The following is a 6393-nucleotide window of genomic DNA, read 5'->3' as shown; positions in this document are numbered from 1 at the left end:
TAGCCCTGGCTGTCCTGGAACTCACTTTGTAGACCAGGCTGGCCTTGAACTCAGAAATCCACCTGCCTCTGCCTCCCAAGTGCTGGGATTAAAGGAATGCACTGCCCAGCGCTAGAGCCCAATTCTTTAGGTTTCTTGGCTAACAATTATACTTGGCAACTCAATTTCATCACTTTCCATTTTTCCTCTTTATAATTCACACCTCGGCACACTCATACCTGTTTGTACACACACACAGACACACACAGACACACACACACACACACACACACACACAAACAGACACACCCTTCCAGCCACTTCTCTAGTGTATAGTTTATAGTATTTACTAATCTGGTATAGAAAAGTATTCTTTCTTAGGAGTAAAGGAATGTGCCTCTCAGGGGTAAAACTTAGACAAGCATAGGGACTTCTGTGGCCCATGGTCTTCTCCCACAATTCATAGGATGCATAGAATGTTCTTCTCTCCCCGCCTCTGCAGTTCAGTTTACCATATGATGCTCTGTGGTCCTGCAACATTTTCTACTACAAACTGAATCTTCCCCTGTTACTGCTGCCTTCTCTCATTCTCCCCCGCAGCACTCCTTACCTGGATTCCTTTCATCAGCAGCAGTCTGTGAGCCTCCAATGCTTTGCTGTTTATATTAAACCATGAGTGTGTGTCAAAGAAGCTGTGAATTCATTACCAGAAGGCTGTGATGCCTCCCTAAAATTCTGTCTTAGTTACCTGGTTTTCCCTTCATCATTAGTCACTTTTTGTGTGTGTGTGTGTGTGTGTGTGTGTGTAGAGTTGAATTAGATTAACTATTTTATGTGCTACGTTCCTAAGTGCCTTTTAAGAACAAAAGAGAATATATATCTTAACAAAAATATCTGTAGCTGTTGATTCTTCATCTTTCCATTAAAAATGTTTCCTAAGTGTTTTTTTTTTTTTGCATGTGGTTTGAAATGAATAGTCTTCCTCTTCATTTTAACTAGTCTTCCCTCCAAATTAACTGATTTAAGTTTTAGCCAGTGACAGACAGTATTTGTCTACCAGCCCTTGTCACTAATCCATCAAATTAGTTGTGGGTCACTGCCACCTGGTGATTCCAGGGTGGGAAAGGTGATGGCATCTTTTGTGTGCATTCAAGAACTGACATCTGTCTATGTCAGCAAGTCTATCAAATTCATCCGATCTTTGTCTGTTTCCCCAAGTGCTCATTGAGAAATACTATAAAAGTTCCTTTCTGCTGTGTAGAGTAATGATAAAAATGATTGGACTGATGTTCAGAAAGAGTCTCAGAATTCTCTTATGAAGCCATTACACATGTAGCAAGGACTATTATTATTTTGCTATTTCAGCCTCCTTATTTTTCATCTCTCAAAGTCATTTGGGTCATTTGCTATGAAATTTTCTGATTCCTTGACAATTTTTAATGGCCCTTTGAGGGCTGCTTAATCCCTTTGTTGATGATCCATCTGTTGGCACAGTTCATGCTTTTTCACAACATTAATATTCAGGATTAAGAAAAACAGTTGTAGCTATTTTGTGTCTCGATGAAATTGCTTATCTTCTGGTGGAGAAATTTATGATCTTGCCTTTTGAATTGGATTTGTGTACTTCATGCAGACTTCCTTTGTGGAAAGCTGAGTATGAAGCTCAGGAAAACACTTTTCATTTTATTTATTTATTTACACCCCAAATGTGGCTTCTCCTCTAGGTCCCTCCCTTACCCAGTATCCCCGCCCCCAATCTCCCCTCTCCTTCTACTCTGAGTGGGTGAGATGCCCCCCTCTCCCCAACCCCCATCCTGGTATATCATGTCTCTGCCAGATTAAGACCATCCCCTCTTATGGAAACCAGACAGGGCAGCCATGAAGATTGAGCTTCCTGCCTCCTATATATGTGCAGCATAGGGGGTCGGGGGGAGCTCCTTTCAGTCCCTATATGTTCTTCGGTTGGTGGCTTCGGTTCTGAGAGCTCTCAGGGATCCAGGTTTTGTTAACTCTGTTGGTCTTCCTATGGAGTTCTCATTTACTTCTGGGCCTTGGATCTTTCCCCACCTATTTCATAAATGTCCCCCACCTCTGCTTCTGTTTTTGTCTACTGCTGAGTATAGCCACTCAGAGGACAGTTCTGCTAGGCTCCTGTCCACAAGCATAACAGAGAATGATTAATAATGTCGGGGATTGGTATTTGCCCATGTTTTCCAGTTGGGCCAGTTACTGGTTAGCCTTTCCTTCAGTCTCTGTTCCATCTGTGCATTTCTTTTAGATGGGACATATTTGGGATGGAAAGATTACTGGGTAGGTTTGTGACCCTATCCTTTCACTGGAGGTCCTACAGGTGGTGGCCTTTACAGGATCCATATTCCTACTGTTAGGCATCTCAGCCAAGGTCACTTGCAATGACTCCTTGGAGCTCCCCTATCCCAGACCTCTGGGACTTCCTAGAGATTCTCCCTGTCCTTCCTCTACCCAGGAAGTGGCAGAACTCCATTCTTACTGGGCTGTTTACTGGGCCTCTCTACTGTCTCTCCCTGCCCCTTATCCTACCTCCCCATTCCCTCCCATAGCCCTTTCCCTCCACTTCCCTCCCTCCCTTTGCCTCCTATGACTATTTTCTTTCCCCTTATAAGTATGTTTCAAGCATTCTTGTTTGGTTCTTCCTTCTTTAACTACTTTGGGTCTATGGGGTATATCATGGGTATTCTATATTTTTTTTGGCAATTATCCATTTATCAATGAGTACATACCAGGCCTGTCCTTTGGGTCTGGGTTACCTCACCGAGTATGATATTTTCCAGTTCCATTCATTTGCTTGTGAAATTCATAATGTCTTTGTTTTTAATAGATGAATAGTATTAAAATTGTATAACTGAACCACATTTTTCTGTATCCATTCTTTGGTTGAGGGACATCTGGGTTGTTTCCAGTTTCTGGTTATTATAAATAAAGCTGCTATGAACATAGTAGAGCACGTGTCCTTGGAGTATGGTGGAACATCTTTTGAATATATGCTCAGGGGTGGTATAGCTGGGTCTAGAGGTAGAACTATTTCCAATTTGCTGAGAAACTGGCAGATTGATTTCCAGAGAGGTTGTACAAGTTTGCATTCCCATCCCCATTGGGGGAGTGTTCCCCTTTCTCCACATCCTTGCCAGCATGTGCTGTCCCTTGAGGATTTTTTTTTTTTATCTTAGTCATTCTGACTGGTGTAAGGTGGAATCTGAGCTGAGTAACACACATTTTTAAGGGAAGTTATGAAAGGAAATATGAGGACCAAGCATTCTCTGAAATCACTGCCATGCTTATTGAATGCAGAATTGATGCTCTCTGGATTACAATCACAAATTAGTAATGCCAGTTCTATGAGTATGGAACATGAGCTGTGAATCTGTATGCGTGTGTGTGTGTGTGTGTGTGTGTGTGTGTGTGTGCGCGCGCACACGCATGTGTGCACACACGCGCATATGCATGCACTCATGTACACATGAGTATACACGTGCATGTATTGATGAATTCACATTTTCACAATACTCAAAACAAAGGAACAGAATAGGGCAGCATATTGTGTGACATTTTTCATTAATCTGAGCGTCTATTTATAGCAGATATGCACACAAGGTGGCTTTTTCTATAGAATTATATTATTATAGACATCCTGGAGGGTCAAGAAAGGCAAAAATGCTAACAGAGAATATTACTATTCTATGAGAAAATAGTATCAATAAAATAGTTTTAAAAATATTTAACTCAACATTTGAAACAGGTAAACTTAAAAATGATCATTTTTAATTTTAGAAGTGTCGAATTTTAACAAGGAATAGAGTTAAGTATAGGGTTCCTTGTCTCTTTGTATTATTATTATTATCATCATCATTATTTTAATATTATTACTATTATTATTGTTATTATTATTTCTAGGGTAGGGCTGTTGAGATTGCACAAAAGATAAAGAGCACTTGCCACCAAGCATTGACACCTAAGTTAGACCCCAATGTCCCTGGAGTAGAAGGAAAGAATTAACTCCTGCAAGTTGTCATCTGTCTTCACATGCATCGCATGGCACACACACACACACACACACACACACACACACACACACACACGCGCGCGCGCGCACACACACACACTAAATACATTTCATAAATATTTTAATGGTTGCATTATTGGTGTTGACTTCTTATTTAATTAAGAGGAAATCATTAAACACAACCCTGCCATTATTGTGCTAAATTTTGCACTATGAAACATTTCCATGGGACAACTATTCTTTCCTTTTCTTCCTTCTCACTCATCCTCTCTTCTTCTGCCTCCCAGTTCTTCTGATTCATATTTATTATTGCACAAAATTTTATCTACAAGATATGGATGCTAGAGACCAGCTGCTGTATACAGACTGAGGGCAGCACTAGCCAAGGACTCTTATCACAAAATGGATTGATCATATATGTAAAACTCCAGAGTGTGCTTCCATTTATATTCTTAAGATGTTACAACAGAAATATAAACTTAAAACATCACAAATTCCACATAAACCCTAAAAAAGATAATTTTAAGACATACAACCTAGTTTTATTTTAAAGCGTAATACAGGGGAAAGGCATATGCTGACCTGGTATTCATTTTTACTTAAAAAAACAAACAAACTATTAACGTCGCTGCTCCACTTCCAGGGCAATAAAGCTACATTCTTTCTCTCTCCTTCATCTCTAATTCTGTATTTGTCCTCTTTCCCCTGATATAATTTTTCTACAAAGTCATTCATTTCCTTCACTAACAGTGCATTCAAAATCCCCGTGTAATTTTTTTTTTTGAGTATGTGTGTGGAATCCTCGATGGATTTTTATTAATTTTGATCTACTTGATAAAAATCTGATACAAATGTAAGCAGATATTTCAAAATATTTTGAAGTTTTTATACTTTCAAGAAGCCCAATAATATTGACAGATCTCATTAAAATCCTAATTCAGATAAAACTGTGGGGAGAGTGATATTTATGTGGTCTCTATGAGAAATCTCATTGTGGGATGGACATTAGGACATTAGTCACAGTGAGGTGTTTATCACCTTCTAGTTGTGATCATGACATCATCAGAGTTGATGAAACATTGTATTTCATCAACTCTGATCAAATACATGATACAGATAATTCAGATAATGATAATTCTTAAGAAGAGAAATGAAATGAAACCTGGGTTTTTGAACACTCAACCAAGACAGAAAAACAGCTGAAGGCACACAGCAAGGTCTTGGTGCTTACAGAGAGAATGTGGACAATGTTGTCTTTTGTAGACATTTGAAAATGTTTCATATCAAGTGCTTTAAATAAGGAAAAGGCTGTCTGACTAGGAAAGACTTCAGAAAGTAGGATGTCTTTTTGACTCAGGACCATTTGTATAACAGGCTACACAGATATGCATTTATTCTTATATATTTATTAAGCACAGAGTTTTATTAAAAGTTGTTTTGCTGATGTTTCTGTTATTGCTGTCTTGAGGCAGGGAATCATGTATTCTGGGCTGGCTTTTAACTTACTATACAACTGAGGTTGGCTTTGAACTTCTGATCTTCCTGTCTGTTTTCTGACTGCTGGTATTACAGACATTACCCACTTCCCTCATTACATTTCTGTCTTTATGAAAAAATAACCTCTCAGAAAGGAACTTTGAATAGAAATGGTTTGTTTTAACTCATCATTCGAGGTTATAGTCCCATTATAACAAGAAAGTTAAAGCAGGAGCCTGAAGCAGCTACTTATCCACAGTTAAGAGTAGAGAGGAACAAGTATATATGTGCTTAGTATCTAACTTTCTCTATTCATATATATTCCAGCACCTCAAAAGAAGAGTGTGTCCCTCTTTAAGCCTTCATCTTCCCACGTTAACCAATACAGTGGGTCTCAACCTTCGAAAGCTGCCATCCTTTAAAACATTTCCATTCTTTGTGGAGATCCCTGACCATAAGATTATTTTCACTGATACTTTGTAATTGTAGTTGTGCTACTGATATGAATTGTAATGAAAATATTTGTGGTATCTGATGCTCTTAGAAGACCCATGTTATAGGGTCATTTGACCCTTAAAGGTGTTGTGACCCACAGGTTGAGAACCACTGACTTATACTTGCAAGCTCGGAACACTCATCTTTCTGCACTAATGTGCATTTATACTTTGCCTAAAGTTCCATCTTATTTTTCCATGAGTAAGGCGTGATGCAAGTACTCCAGTGTCCATCAATCTCAACTGGACTCTTTCCATTTCCTCCACCCTCCATGCTCCTTAGAAAACCTCCTCTTCTTGTCTTGTTTCCCCACCAAAGAAGAAACTTGTGGCAAAGATAGAATCTTATCCCCTTTTTTCATCTTTAGGAGGTCATTTAGCACAGAGCTTCACATATATTAGAAA

Source organism: Mus pahari, chromosome 4 (assembly GCF_900095145.1).
Source record: "Mus pahari chromosome 4, PAHARI_EIJ_v1.1, whole genome shotgun sequence".
Lineage (NCBI taxonomy): Eukaryota > Metazoa > Chordata > Mammalia > Rodentia > Muridae > Mus > Mus pahari.
This window is presented reverse-complemented; position numbering follows the sequence as displayed.